The 16,615-nt window shown below is 38.5% G+C and overlaps 1 protein-coding gene across 1 annotated transcript in view; it reads right to left on the reverse strand.

The window, feature by feature from the left end:
- ASB15 (ankyrin repeat and SOCS box containing 15) overlaps nucleotides 1–16,615 on the reverse strand; it is a 47,902-nt gene that overhangs the window by 31,118 nt on the left and 169 nt on the right. The window lies entirely within an intron of this gene.

A 16,615-nucleotide genomic window follows, 5' to 3' on the forward strand; every position in this document is an offset into this window, starting at 1 on the left:
TAAACTTACAATATTAAAAATTCATATGAAGGTTTAGAGCATAATATAATTTATGGGAAAATCTATACCCAACACTTTAAAATGTGGTTTGGGGCGGGGAGTGATGTCATAAAAACAGCGGCATGAGGTGAGCCTCTTGAAATCTCCCCTGGAATTTACAACAAATTGAACATCTATAACTCCACAAAGGACTCTGTGCAACAGACAGGCAAGACTAAGAGGCACACTACAGAAATAACCTAAAGGTGGGCAAATAGTGTGAGCAGGGGAGGGGGGAGGGGGGAAGGGTGAAGTGCAGAGATGGGGCACGCGGGCACAGGAGGCAGACCTAGTTCAGTGCTCTGAGCTTGTTGCATCCTGGAACTGTGGGAGAGGGAAGAGCTCGAACTGCTAGGGTTCCGTTTATCACCCACAGGGCTGAGGGGACAGCATATAACATGGCTGAACCCAATGCCCATGGCAGAGACCTCCAATCAAAGACTGAGGGAAGAAGGCTGAAAACGGTGGTTTAAGCCCTCACTGCTGAGCAGAGAACAGAAGCCGAATGCACTGAGACTAGCCGTCCCCTCCCTACCCTCCCAGAGCTCACCCCGCCCCCACCTGCCCAGTGGTAGAAGCGGGGCAGTAGCAGTGTCAGATCAAAAGAACAGACTATTGCAGTTCTGAGAACTGTGATCCGCAGACAGATTCACAGCCCAACTAGTTCTGGCAAAGGGGAGGGAGCTGTGGAAGCAGGACTGGCTGTGGTGGTGATCGCCACCATTGCTCTGGGCCATCTCTCACCACCCACCCTGCCCTTGTCACCCCCAATCTAGGCAGATCCCTGTAGGAGTAAACAGAACTGCTGAAACATACGGGCTCTGAATCTGGTGCAGATAGAGCTTTGGAACTTCAAAAGCTCTCCACATACCCACACGGATACTGCGCCCTGTGACCCAGGCAAACTATTAACTGAGGAGAAGCCCGTCTCCCAGAGAATCCCCCCATGTGTGAGAAGCTGGAATAGTGCAAAGAAAACATAGCACTACCGTGTGAGAGAGAAAAAAAAGGCTGCAGTCAGAGAGAAAATAAAACATTCTACCAACAAGTACTGGAAAACAAAAGAAAGACCTCTTCCTATCAACCTGTTGCAGAAACCACTCCTGTAGATGTCTAGGAAGAGAAATAATAAATCAGTAATTGCCATGAATAACCAAGGCAACAAGACAGCTCAGAAAGAAAGTGAAAAGTCTCCAGAAAAGGAACTTAAAGATATGGAAATATGTGACTTAAATAACAGAGAATTCAAGATTGCAGTTCTGAAAAAACTCAACGAGATGCAAGAAAACACAGAAAGGCAGTTTAATGAACTCAGAAACACAATCAAAGAACAACATGAGCATTTTACGAAAGAGATTGAAAATTTAAAAAAGAACCAAGTAGAATTTCTGGAGATTAAGAACTCAATAGAAGAAATTAAAAATGAAACAGCCAGCTTAGGTAGTAGGGTTGACCAGATGGAGAAAAGAAGCAGTGACATCGAAGATAGAAACCTGGAAATGACACAGATGGAAAAAGAAAGAGACTTGAGACTTAAAAGAAATGAAAGAACTCTACAAGAACTTTCTGACTCCATCAGAAAGAGCAATATAAGAATAATGGGCATACCAGAAGGAGAAGAAAGAGAGAAGGGAACAGATAATATATTCAAACAAATTGTTGAGAACTTCCCACACCTGTGGCCAGAACTGGATCCTCGAATCCAAGAAGCAAATAGAACACCTAATTACCTCAATCCCAACAGGCCTTCTCCAAGGCATATTGTATTGAAGCTGTCTAAAATCAACGACAAAGAAAGAATCCTCAAGGCAGCCAGAGAAAAGAAGACGGCAACTTACAAAGGAAAGCCCATTAGATTATCATCAGATTTTTCAGCAGAAACTCTACAAGCCAGGAGGGAGTGGAACCAAATATTCAAACTATTGAAAGAGAGAAATTATGAGCCAAGAATAACATATCCAGCAAAAATATCCTTTAGATATGAAGGAGGAATAAAGACCTTTCCAGACATACAGAAGCTGAGGGAATTTTCTAATACACGACCTGCACTACAAGAAATACTAAAGGAGGCTATTCGACCACCATGAACAGGGACAATTTGTGGCAACCAAAACATAAAAAGGGGGAGAGTAAAGGCCAGAACTGGAATATGGGAGAAAGTAAGTGTGCTGAAGAAAATGGAATACTCTAAATATCAAACTTTCTTTTACATAAACTTAAGGGTAACCACTCAAAAAAAAAAAAAAAAGAAAAATCCAGAACTGAAATATATACTGTAATAAAAGAAGAAACAGAGGGAAACATCATAGAATACCACCACACAGAAATAATAGACAACAACAAAAAGGCAAAGAAACAATGGAGACACAGCCTTACCAGAAAACGAAAGATAGAATGACAGGAAATCCTCACATATCGATAATCACCCTAAATGTAAATGAACTGAACTCACCAATAAAAAGGCACAGAGTAGCAGATTGGATCAAAAAACTAAACCCAACCATATGCTGTCTCCAAGAGACACATTTCAGCTACAAGGACAAGCATAGACTCAAAGTGAAAGGGTGGAAATTGCCTCCCCAAGCAAACGGTACCCAGAGAAAATCAGGTGTAGCCATAATGATATCAGATGAAACAGACTTCAGGGTGAAAAAGATAACAAGAGACAAAGATGGACATTTCATAATGGTAAAGGGGACTATACAACAAGAAGACATAACAGTTATCAATGTTTATGCCCCCAATCAGGGAGCACTGAGATATACCAAGCAGCTACTAACAGAACTAAAGGGAGAAATTGACCAAAACACAATTATACTAGGGGACTTAAATACATCATTGACAGCTGTGGATAGATCATCCAAACAGAAAATAAATAATGAAATAGCAGCCCTAAATGACACATTAGATGAGATGGACATAATTGACATTTATAGAGCACTTCATCCTAAAACATCAGACTATACATTATTTTCTAGTGTACATGGAACATTCTCAAAGATAGACCATATATTGGGACATAAAATCAGCCTCAGCAAATTTAAGAAGATTAAAATCATGCCAAGCATATTCTCTGATCACAAGGGTTTGAAATTGGATATCAACTGCAAAAAGAAAGCAGGAAAAAACACAAATACATGGAGATTAAACAACATACTTTTAAAGAATGACTGGGTCAAAGAAGAAATTAGAGGAGAGAGCAAAAGAGACATAGAAACAAATGACAATGAAAATACATCCTACCAAAATTTTTGGGATGCAGCGTAAGTAGTTTTAAGAGGGAAATTTATATCATTACAGGCCTATCTCAAGAAACAAGAAAAATCCGAAACAAATAACCTCATGTTATACCTTAAAGAACTAGAAAAAGAACAAGTGAAATGCAAGGTCAGCAGAAGAAAGGAAATAACAAAAATTAGAGCAGAACTAAATGAAATAGAGAACAAAAAGACAATAGAAAAAAATTAATGTGACAAAGAGCTGGTTCTTTGAAAAGATTAACAAAATTGACAAACCCTTGGCTAGACTCACTAAGCTAAAAAGAGAGAAGACGCATATTAACAAAATAAGAAATGAAAAAAGGGAAGTTATCACGGACACCACAGAAATACAAAGGATCATCCAAGAATACTATAAAGGACTATATGTCACCAAATTCAATAACCTAGAAGAAATGGACAAGTTCTTAGAAACATATAGCCTTCCAAGGCTGAACCATGAAGAACTCGAAAATTTAAACAGACCGATCACCAGTAACAAAATTGAATCAGTCATCCAAAACCTTCCCAAAAGCAAAAGTCCGGGACCAGATGGATTCACTAGTGAATTCTACCAAACCTTCAAAGAGGATCTAATACCAATCCTGCTCAAACTCTTCCAAAACATTGAAGAAGAGACAGTACTCCCTAACTCATTTTATGAGGCCAACATTACCCTGATACCAAAACCTGGTAAGGACAACACAAAAAAAGAAAACTACACACCAATATCTCTGATGAATACAGATGCAAAAATCCTAAACAAAATTCTAGCAAATCGAATTCAACAATGCATTAAAAAGATTATTCATCACGACCAAGTGGGGTTCATCGCTGGGGCACAAGGATGGTTCAACATCTGCAAATCCATCAATGTGATACATCACATAAACAAAATAAAGGACAAAAATCATATGATCATATCAATTGATGCAGAAAAAGCATTTGACAAGATACAACATCCATTTATGATTAAAACACTTAATAAAATCGGTATAGAAGGAAAACACCTTAACATAATAAAGGCCATATATGACAAGCCCTCTGCTAATCTCATAATTAATGGTGAAAAACTGAAGCCCTTTGCTCTACGTTCAGGAACACGACAGGGATGTCCCCTATCACCTCTGCTTTTCAACATAGTGTTGGAAGTCCTTGCCAGAGCAATCAGGCAAGAGAAAGAAATGAAATGCATCTAAATTGGGAATGAAGAAGTTAAATTATCACTCTTTGCAGAAGACATGATGCTATATATAGAAAACCCTAAAGATTCCACCAAAAAGCTATCAGAAACAATCAACGAATACAGTAAAGTTGCTGGCTACAAAATCAACGTACAAAAGTCCATTGCTTTCCTATATACTAACAATGAAATCTCAGAAAAAGAAACACAAAAAACAATTCCTTTTGCAATTGCAGCAAAAAGAATAAAATACCTAGGAATAAACTTACCAAGGATGTGAAAGACCTATATGCTGAAAACTATAAGACATTTTTGAAAGAAATTGAAGAAGACACAACGAAATAGAAAGACATTCCGTGCTCATGGATTGGAAGAATCAATATAGTTAAAATGGCCATATTACCCTGTGGGGAGCCATGGTTACAGGTAACTCTGAGCCTTATAGAATGGCTCGGTTTATGCTTAACCTGTTTCTACCCCTAAGGCATTGTCTCTGCCTACACCTGGAGGGTGCTTACAAGCTACTGAGGAATGTGGTGGGAGAGGCCAGTTCCCGGACACAGAAGACTGATGGCTATCAGGGTAATTGATAGGATAATTACTTTTGGGAGTTTCAGTGATTTTGTATCCTCTATGTAAAAGTTAAAAATTTACATTTGCTAAGGTAATGCATATTTTCTTTGTTAAGTTGCACTACTCAAACTGCATATATTGGTGAAGAAGAATAAACTCGGGGCTTCAGCATCACTGAAGACCTGCAGCATTAGCATTTGTGTGAGTGTCTTTTATCCATTCCCACTCCCCCATTTAGGTACTGATCGACTTGTGGCGGCTGGCCCGCCACATTACCCAAAGCAATATACAGATTTAATGCAATCCCCATCAAAATCCCAATGGCAGTTTTTAAAGAAGTAGAACAAAAAATCATCAGATTTGTTTGGAACCACAAAAGACCCCGAATAGCCAAAGCAATCTTAAGAAAAAAGAACAATACTGGAGGTATCACACTCCCTGACTTTAGCTTGTACTGCAGGGCTACAATAATCAAAACAGCATGGTATTGGCAGAAAAACAGACACATAGACCAATGGAATAGAATTGAGAACCCAGAAATAAAACCACATGAATATGGACAGATAATTTTTGACAAAGAAGCTAAAAACATACAATGGAGGAAAGACACTCTCTTCAATAAATGGTGCTGGGAGAATTGGATAACCATGTGCAAAAGAATGAAACTAGACTGCTATTTGTCACCATGTACCAAAATTAATTCAATATGGATCAAAGACTTAAGCATAAGACCTGACACAATAAACTGCATAGAAGAAAACAGAGGTACTAAACTTATGGACCTTGGGTTCAAAGAGCATTTTATGAATTTGACTCCAAAGGCAATGGAAGTAAAAGCTGAAATAAACGAATGGGACTATATGAAACTTAAAAGCTTCTGCACAGCAAAAGAAACCATCGACAAAATAAAGAGACAACCAACTGAATGGGAGAAGATTTTTGCAAATAGTGCCTCCGATAAGGGGCTAATATCCAAACTATACAAGGAACTCATGCAACTCAACAACAACAACAACAAAAAAACAACCCAATTGAAAAATGGGCAGAGGACCTGGAGAGACATTGCTCCAAAGAGGACATACAAATGGCAAATAGACATATGAAAAATGCTCAACATCACTAATCATCAAAGAAATGCAAATGAAAACCACAATGAGATATCACCTCACCCCAGTCAGAATGGCTATCATCAACAAGACAAATAGTAACAAGTGTTGGAGAGGCTGTGGAGAAAAAGGAACCCTCATACACTGTTGGTGGGAATGCAGACTGGTGCAGCCGTTATGGAAGGCAGTGTGGAGGTTCCTCAAAAAATTACGAATAAAATTACCATATGACCCAGCAATCCCTCTCCTGGGTATCTACCCAAAACATCTGAAAACATTTATACATAAAGACACGTGTACTCCAATGTTCATTGCAGCTTTGTTTACGGTGGCCAAGACATGGAAACAACCAAAATGTCCTTTGATAGATGAATGGATAAAGAAGTTGTGGTATATATACACAATGGAATACTATTCGGCAGTAAGAAAAGATGATATAGGAACATTTGTGACAACATGGATGGATCTTGAGAATGTAATGCTGAGCGAAATAAGTCAGGCAGAAAAAGCAGAGAACCATATGATTTCACTGACATGTGGTATATAAACCAAAAACAACAAGAGAACAAGACAAACAAATGAGAAACAAAAACTCAGACACAGACAATAGTTTAGTGGTTACCAGAGGGTAAGGGGGCTAGGGGGTGGAAGATGAGGGTAAGGGGTATCAAATATATGGTGATGGAAGGAGAACTGACTCTGAGTGGTGAACACACAGTGGGATTTATAGATGATGTAATACAGAATTCTACACCTGAAATCTATGTAATTTTACTAACAATTGTCACCCCAATAAATTAAAAAAGAACAAACTTTATTTCTAGTATGCTTCCCAGTACTCTGATCATTATTTGCTTTGGCTATGCTTTCCACTGTTGTTTTTTCAGACTGAAAAACCAAACAACTGAAACTGTGAGTCAAATATATTAGCTGCACATTCCATCAGGAGTTCTGATGTCATAGCCCCCTGGAAGGACCTGCAGTGCTGCCACTCTGGACATTTGTTTCCATGCAGCAGCACAAAGCAAACTGACAAGAAGGTACTTCATACTCAGGCAGCACTGTAGAGAGCCCATTAAACCGGTGATGAGCAAAATGCTGGGCGTACTCTGGATTGGCACTCAGCTACATGTACCACTTTACCACCAGTGTCTGCTCAAGTGCCTGCCACGTAGAAAGCACAAAATTAATAGGTGCTAAATATCTTGCTAAACACTGGTGACTTGTTCACATGGGTTAGCAGTTGCTTCCTATTTAATTTAACTAAAGGTTAACTCGATTAGAACTGAGTCATAGTAAATTTTAAGAAAGGCTGATGTTTCTTTTTCTTTCTTTTTTTAGAACACAGCTATAAATTTTCACTACGATGAGAGACATTTCAAGTGCATCTAAGAGAAAGGATCCTGGATTAAAAGAAGGTGGGGAATTTGTTAGTCTCAGATCTGTCTACATCTTTGTGAATTAAGGCAAATCATTTACATATCTGTGCCTCGGTTTCTGCCTCTGTAACAATACTGCTCTCTTTATTTTCCATTGTTCTGAGTATAATATAAGCATAACTGTGGAAGTTCATTGAAAAAACAGTAATCATTATACAGACACAAGACTTACTAATGGTATCATACTGTCAGGACATAAAATGGACACAGAATTAACTATTCCATTTGGTTACCTATTTTGTGCATGCAGACATTTTAGTGTGTGCAGAACGTGATGCTAGACCATTTTGGGGTGTGTGTGCCGAGATGGGCGGGAAAGGCAGCTGTCATCTTTAAGAAGCTCACCATTGTGTACAGAACAAATAAGTAGAAAAGAGGCCAGAATTCGGTAAGATGCAAGTAGGCTGTGGAGGAGAGAATCATAGAAGAAACACACACACAAACACACATGCACACACTCTTGAGTTTTAAAAAGCGAAAATGGTTTTACATTAATGGATAATCAGAGTACTTTGAGAGCCCTTGTCTTCCAGTCTTTTATAATTCTGACCTCTTACATATTTTAAATTGATAGTGCTAAGGCAAGGAGACTTTAGCTATTTTTAATACCTTATTTAATGTAAACTAAACATAATCACAATCAAGATAGTATGAGAGAACTATATATTGGTAACCAGAGTAAAATCTGAATTATTTAAAATTCAGTATTGTAGTCTGTTCTTTCTGAAAAAAATTGATCTTTTCATGTGTGCCTCTTATGTTTCAATTTTTTGAAGTTGCTAATGCGTGATATTCCATCAATCAATATTTGATTTTTAAAAAAGCGCATTTTAACATTAACTGTTACAGAAAAATTATATAAATTTGATGAAGAAAACTTACCATGCTAAATTCAAAATTTTCAATGTAAATCCAACTTTCCTACCACGGAAACATCCTGCTCTTGCCCCTCTTGCGTTCAGATCTTTGTATTTTACATTTCAAATTGGACACTCCATTTAGTGCACGTTAAAACAGTTTCAATATAAAAGGTAAGCTTAGTAATTCTTTTAGGAAGCTAGAAAAATCTTATTATTTCTGCTGGACTTAGATTTGTCTCTAGTAAGTAGTGTGAGTACTGGGACAAATACACTGGATTTCCAAAATGATACTTCTGCTAAATATTTGGCTCAGTTGTAGCTTGATGTGAGGATCTTATATAATTTCTACATAAATGAGGCAAATTTTCCTTCACATGTGCTGTAAAAGCAAAAGTATTACAGTCAAGTCGAGTTATGAGGCTTTGTTAAGGTGTTTTTATGTCGCCTGGTATGTCTGGGTATGCAGTCCTGAAGCCCTGGGCCATCCAGTTAAGTGTAAGTGATTACTTTTAAGTATTTTAACATACCCCCACCTTCCTTGCTCACGCAGGCTTCCTTCTACAAAGACATAACCTTCAAAGGCGGTGGAATGAGTCTGTTCCTCAAGTGTTCTGTGCCTGAGAACCACTGCGAGAGATAAGAGGAAGCCATGGGAACATGACAGGCAAGAAAATGTCATGATTCCATCTAACAGTTTCTCCTCTCTCCTCATTTTGCTGCTGTTTTACCGGTAAAATTGAGATGTAGACTTCATTCCAAATTAACAGCACGTGGTCTGTTCACACATGGGCCTGGAGAGACAACGGCACAGTTTCGGCCCCATCACTTCCCAGAATGCATGGCTGGGGCAGTCAAAAAGCTCTTTACAGTCTGGTAATCAATCCATTTGCTTCATCTAAAAAGTTCATTTATATTTTTTAAAATGGTTTGCAGCAATCTTTTTCAATATACCCTTGAGGTCTCATATTTTCTCCTCAAAGAGTGACGAAAAGGGAGAAAATATGCAAACATACAAGTATATGGCATATTCACAACTGGACTTAAATATCAAGAAAATTTTCATTTTGTGAAGAAATGTATTACATAATTTCGTGAGTAGCACGTTATCCTAATAATTTGACGTATACAAGTTAATCAAAAGACTTCTCAAAAAATTACCTTCTCTGTAGGAAAGCTCCCAAGTTCTTTAGAACCACACACATTTTTTTTTTTTTTTTTTTTTTTTTAGAACGAGAGAAATAATGAAAATATAGACTTAGGACTTGAGTTGGGCTGGATCCTCTTCCTCTGGCATGGAGACTAGGTGTCTGGAGAATAGCTCACACTCTTAATGCCAAAAGTGGTCAAATAGTAAAGTGATGCTGTTATTTGGTAATTTAATTATTGATGATATTCTGGTTTTAAATTCAAAGTGTTAGGAAGTGAATGGAGCTTCTCCAGTGTGGCTTACTGACCTCTGCTATGTAGTGAGAATCATTTCTTGGAGCAGTGTTTAAGGATACAGCGCAACACATGCTCTGAGAGAAGTGACACCTCCTCTCCTGCAGAGAGCTGAAGAAAGCCTGTGGGAGACAGACGCCACCTGGCTATTGATTGAGTTATTAGTAAACAAAAGCCATTTCTAAATAGAGGTCAGTTCTCCCCCAAACAAGCTGAAGCTGTGCCCACAGGTAAGACAGCACCATCTAGTGGGAGGAGAGTCACACAGAAATGGACGCCCCTTGGGCTGTTTTCCAATCCTGTACTTTGAACTCTTCTCTAAGACTTAGGTGTACATTTGAATACAAGGGTCTCATTTCATAGCACATTTAACCAGATGTCTCTGCCTGAGCCTCCACACTGCGTTTTGGAGTGGTTTGCCACCTAATAATTATGATGGCCAATATTTACTGAGTTCTCATTACAACCAAGCATTATGCTAAGACCTTTCTCCAGGGCTTCTGTGTACAGTTGTGCATACTGTGCCCAGCATAAGGATGCTTCTGTAAAGAGGGGGGGTGGGACTGAAATCCATCTTCATCGCTACTCACTGATATGAGTGCCCTGGGAAGGGTTGTATCTCCTGGAGCAGGTCAAAATGTTCTAAATTGCACAAATTGCTGTATAATGCAGTCCTGATCCTCTACATGCGTAATGCACATTTAATCCTCACAACATCCCTGAAAAGTAGGTGTGATGCTATCGTGGCCATTTTGCAAGGAGGAAGTAAGGCTTATGGGGTTAAGTAAACTGTTCAAGGTCAGATAGCTATTGAAAGGCAGGGCGAGGATTTTAAACCAGAGAGGCTCGACCATTATGCTAGAGGCCTCCCCGAAGTGTGTGTGTGTGTGTGTGTGTGCGCGCGCGCGCGCGCACACACACAGGTGCTTACATGTAGAATCACTGTCCTCCTGTTCCCATGCAGAAGTGAGAGACGTCGTGCCGTGTCTTCCCACTATAGAGTAGCTCAAGTGGCCCAAAGCAGAGCCATCTCAGCTGCCCCTGTGCCTGGCGAATTTGACTGTGATGGCTGCTCTGCTCAATGATTACAGCAATTCAACAAGAAGCCAAACCAGAGGCGAACCAAGCACTGTGTCTGAGAACCAGGGGTTCCATGCACCTCAGGACTTCACCTGTTACCTTAGCGTGACTTGTTTGCTCTGTGAACAGGCTGTGCACAATCTTTCCTCTGTGTCATGTCCAACTGTCTCCTGTTTCACATGCCCTCCTTGCCATTTCTGTCAGAGTCCTTCTGCCCTGTAAGACTGCTCAAACCTTCCATCTCCATCAATGAAGTTTCTATAATCCTGTCAGAACGCATCTCTGTTTCTCCTTTATTTTCCAAGTGTATATTTTCTCATGCCCTGTATTGTAATTATTAAACATTTCTTGCAGCAGGTTTTTATTTGTAACCTCTGAGGACGTGGGGTGTGACCATGGGATTTGCACACTGAGGGCATTCGGTAAATGTGAAGTGACTGGAGGCCTGTGGACCCAAACAACAGCAAGAGACACCTGCCTCAGCGTATGTTTAATGTTCTCACTTAAACAAAATGTCTGAATAGAAATTTCACAATACATGGAAAGACAAGCTGGGAGTCTTAAGGCGAATGCACAGTGCATTCAAAACATAATAGATTTGTTTTTAATAAAGGCCTAGTGAATAATTTAATTAGTGTGATTTGCCATAATTAACTCAGCTCTCAGGAGCTGAATGAGTGAGTTATAGATTTGCAAATGCCTTGGTACCAGGCAGGTTGCAAACAAGTTCTGAGTTAATTTTTAACTTTCATTTGGCTATGATTAGATATCTAGTAAGTTGTCAGGCTAAAGTCAGGCAGAGATTAAATAGAAGGCAAAAAATAGAAAAGACATTCAGGATACTTCAGAGAATATTTATAGAGTTTATTTTACATAGAAGTGAATTGGTAATAAAGAATTCAGAGAACAAATGTAACTATTATAACCTCTACAGTTAGTATATACCACTGTAGAAATTTAACAGTAGATACCTATTTAAAAAATAAATTTAAGATCCTTATTCTTCAATCCTAATAAGATACTTTTTTTATCTAAGATTTTTCCCAATTAAACTTTGAAATTATCAAGGGGAAACATGTTAATATGAAATCAATATATTTAAATATAATTTGTAAAATAAATATGACTCACATTTTTATATATTAGGTAACATTTACTATTAATACTGTTACTGGATTTTTACCTTTGCATATAAAATATCATGCAGATAAATTGTGTTATCATAGATCTATCTTAATTAAAAAATCAAAACTGAATATTTCAGACAGGAAATAGGAGAAATAAGACTTCATAAAGTTTACAGATGGCAATGATTCAGCTGCCTGAATATCTATGAGAGGAAGGGGATGGGCTATGAGACATAAATGTCTAACCATGCATACGTAGGTTTCACTGAGAAAGAAAAGGGGGATACACTGAATGAAATCACTGCAGTTCATGGCAATCTCTCTCATGAGCTCAGATATTAGAAGGGCATATAGAAAAGATGGCAAAGGTCCCTATAATATGGATAAACATAAAGACTAGTGATAACAGTGTTAGGAAAGCTACAGCCCCTCAAATTAACTGAGCTTGCATGAATGAATGAATGAATGAACAAACGAATGAATGAATGAACAAACAAGTAAGTGCTAAAAATAAAGAGAGAACTTTTCAAAGGTCTAGAAAAAGAAGTAGAAGGAGGAAAGAGGGGTATGTTCACAGTTTAGTTGAATTGCAAACAGTGTCTAAGTCTCTACTTCCTAGAGATTGAAAAACATGCATTTCTGGTCACAGAAATACTGCTGGTAACATTTGAGCAAGATAGAGACCAAAAGAGGCATCAGAAGGCTTTGGATGGGTAAATGATGTCTTGCTTTTTTTCCCCCAACTGATACATAACATAAGCAGGTAGTTTGTGAGCAGTTAGGACAAAAATAGATAATCCAGTATGGATTGTGAATAACTTTTATCCTTTGGACCTTATTTTACTATTCATGTATCCTTTTATTCATTCACTATTTTAAAAGTAATTTTGATGTTCAAAGTACTATGCTGGGTATTTTATTTTCCCCAAGGGACACTAGTCTACTAAATAGAGATCATGATTTCTACAATGCCTTGGACAGAAACTCTCCTAGCAGCCCTGGGCATAAGATAAAGAAACATGGCTAAAGGAAAGTTCATGGGTTTAAGACTGAATAACCAGACCCAAAGAAAATCTTAGCTACTTTTACAACTACAATCTTATGAAGTGAAAATATATCAGCCTACTTGATTCTGCCAAATTAAGACTAGGGAAAGAGAAATTCCTTAGGATCTTGTTTGAACTGTATCACTTGCTAATACTAACTGGTCTTCCGAAAGACTCTTGAGGACCAATCTGCTCAAGCCATAATCTGTCCAGGTGGGTTGGTTCAAACCTACTGGGAAAGGTGAGCATGCATAACTGCTGGAGTAAGTGAAGACCCTGGATGCCAGTTTCTCACTATATCTGGCTCTCCTTGCTCACACCAAGAATATCCCAGAAATAAAGGAGAGGCCATTCAAGGAGGTATCCCATGGTTTCTGACCTGAGTATTGTCCCAGCGGCAGCCTCTGCAGCCATCCACAAAAGAGACAATCTGGGAATGTGAGTGAAGTGAGATGGTCTGAAGAAAAGTGCTACCAACCACCACATAAGAATCATGGCAATCGTTTGTATTGGTGACAAGGATTTAATCACACCCCATCATACTGCAGTTTTTCCTGGACAAAAACATCATAATCGCAAATCATTATTTGCTACTAATTTCTAATTGTCTGAGTTACCCATAGTAAGACATCTCCATCATACTCTTGTTCTCTTCTGTATCCTTTTTCTTGTAATTTATCAAAGAAATCAATTATATTTGATGTGCCTACCTCTGAGTTTCCTCCAGAGTTCCCACTGTCCCCTGCAAACATCACACGTACACTGTGCTTTCAGGATATTATGTGAATTCCCTTTAGTTTCTCTTTCCCACCTTGTTTTCTGGCCCCGAGCTACTGTGGGCGTGCTGGTTTCACTACTTGTTCAGCTGGGTTTTAAACTTTATCTACCTTCCTTTTCCCTTTCCCGACCTACTCTCCTTCCTGTATGCGCTGACAGCACATACCGACTGCCCTGCTCCCATCATTTACTGCCCTTAAGTGCATCTCATATTCTCCAACTATTAAAATGCAAGCAATAGCGTTTTCATGTCATAAAGCTACGTAATCAAGGCCTCCATGTCCTGTGTTTACTGTTGTTAGTAGTGACTTTTGAAATGGAAGGTTGGCTCTTCTTGGGTCTTAGCCATTCCTGGATTAAATTTTTTCCCTGCTGTCTACATGTATCTGAGATATTCCAGAACACACTCCTTTATGCTGTACTCTTTACTATGTGTCTTGACAAACGAATTTGCCGGAATATCTTTAAAAAAAAAATGAATTTCTTCTTCATCCCTTCAATGGTATAAGGTTGCCCAGATTGCCATTAGTATACACATGTCCATTTCTCATCTCCTGGCGGACTGACTGCATGGCTTATGGAGTTGTCTTAACTGGATTTCTATGGAAAACAGAGGCAATTGGGGATATTTTATAGTGTCTCTACATGATAGGATTACTTTATAATGGAGAAGGAGCAAGTTGCCTAAATGTTTAATAAGATCCCTGGGACTATCTTTTACTACATTATATATTGTATAATATGACATATTGCAAATAAAGGAGCTTTGGGGAATTAAAGCTCTGACTATGAAGTTTAGATTAAAAGTTTCTATGATTAAAGTGTTTTCTCAGCTTTTAAAGCATATCAATTCATATGCAGGATCCTGACAGAATATTTAAAGGAAGGTTTGAAATTTAGAAACCAAACCTGAAAGACATTTTAAAAATTCCACTGCGATACCTTTATAATAATAACTTCTATAGTTTTAATCAGGATTTTGGGAAGTCCCTGCCAATTTTTCTTCCTCTGTAGTAATTACTGTAAATTGCTCATGTTCATTTCCCCTCTGTCAGTACTGTGTGTAAGTATCTCTTTAAATTTACTCTTCCATTACTCTCTTTGATTACTCTCTGAAAGTGGTGCCCAGCGCTCTCAGTAAAACATGACCAATTCCAAGTTTGCTTTCCTCTGGAGGGATCTTCTGTGTAAGTAGACTTTGCAGAATTCGAGGGTGGGAGGGAAAAGTGGCTGGAACCACCTGGCACTCTATTGCTTTACAATGATCAAAAAAGGCCTCCTCTGGTCAAATGCATTTAGTCCTGAAATCCCCGAGGACCTTAGGTTCCCATGCATCTTAATATAGTGAATCATTCCTTAGGAAGCTAACAAGTGGGGTGTCTCTTGGGTACTGGAAGCTGCTTTAGCCCAAAGATCTTTGTTTCACTTTGTGTGAGGGTGTTAAATACTAGGCTCCTTGACTTTATATATATATATATATATATATATATATATATATATATATATATATATATATATATATATATATTAATCTCATTTGTTGGATTTGCTATCTTATTTCTCTAGTCTATAATTTGGGTAATATTTGTTTACTTTAAACTTTTGAAACGTATTTTTTAACTCTGCTGGATGAATTTTTACCTGCCTTGTCACGAAAGCCAGAAACCTAGGAACCTTTCCTTCATTCTACTCTTTCCTTCACCACTCACATCCAATCTAGCTATAGCTCTTGTTGGTTTTATTTTCAAATTCTACGATGAATCTACTCACTCCCACTGCCAACAGTTTAATTGAAGCGATTATCATTCTTGTCCAGATTACGGCAATGGTCTCCAAAGCATTTCTTTCTTCTATTCTTTCCCTGCTCCAATCCATTCTCCCAATATCAGCTGGAGTAGCCTTTTAAAAGTGTATATCAGATCAGTCGCACTATACTTAAACCATTCCCATTGCAGGATCTTTTCAACTCGGTTCCTGCCACCCTACTATTCTCCCTGCTACCTCAGCCACCCTCCTGTCACAGAATTTCCCTCCTCATACTTTTGCCCCTACTGTTCCCTGGGCCTGGAACACTCTTTAGCTAGTTTTTGTGTGACTGGGTCCTTCTCTTTTTTCAGGTCTCAGAACAAATGTGACTTTCTCAGAAATGTTTTCCTGCACTCTTAACTATCAAAACACATTGCTCATTCCTTTTTGAAAAGAATCACATTTGGTCATTTTATTTATTAATTGGTTTAGTTGTTTACTGTGCGTCCAGCCACTACAGTAGAAGGAAATTTGATGACCGAGACCTGTGACTATGGCTTACTCACACATCCCTAGTACCTACTGCAGTTTCTGATACAGAGCAAATCAGTGTACATTTGCTTAATGAATGATTATTTTAGTTTTTCTGCTGTTTATCTAGTTTTTAAGAAAACAATTATGTTTCATCTCACATTTCTGAAGTTCCTTCTCTACTTGAGCCTAAGAATACTGATGTCGTTGCGGTATGAATTAACCTTTGCAGCTAAGAGATCATTTAGATGACAGCTCCAGCGATCGCTCTTATTTTGCTACAGACTTCGCGTTCACTGTGGAAGGCAGGTTGAGGAATTCGCCAAAGGCTAAGGAGAGTGCAGGTTCCTAGAACGACTGCGGCGGAATTTTTGGTAGTTTGGAAAGCTCTCAACCTTTGGGCAATCGGTC

The sequence above is a fragment of the Rhinolophus sinicus genome, chromosome 8, assembly GCF_057876585.1.
Source record: "Rhinolophus sinicus isolate RSI-liver-muscle chromosome 8, RSI-T2T, whole genome shotgun sequence".
Lineage (NCBI taxonomy): Eukaryota > Metazoa > Chordata > Mammalia > Chiroptera > Rhinolophidae > Rhinolophus > Rhinolophus sinicus.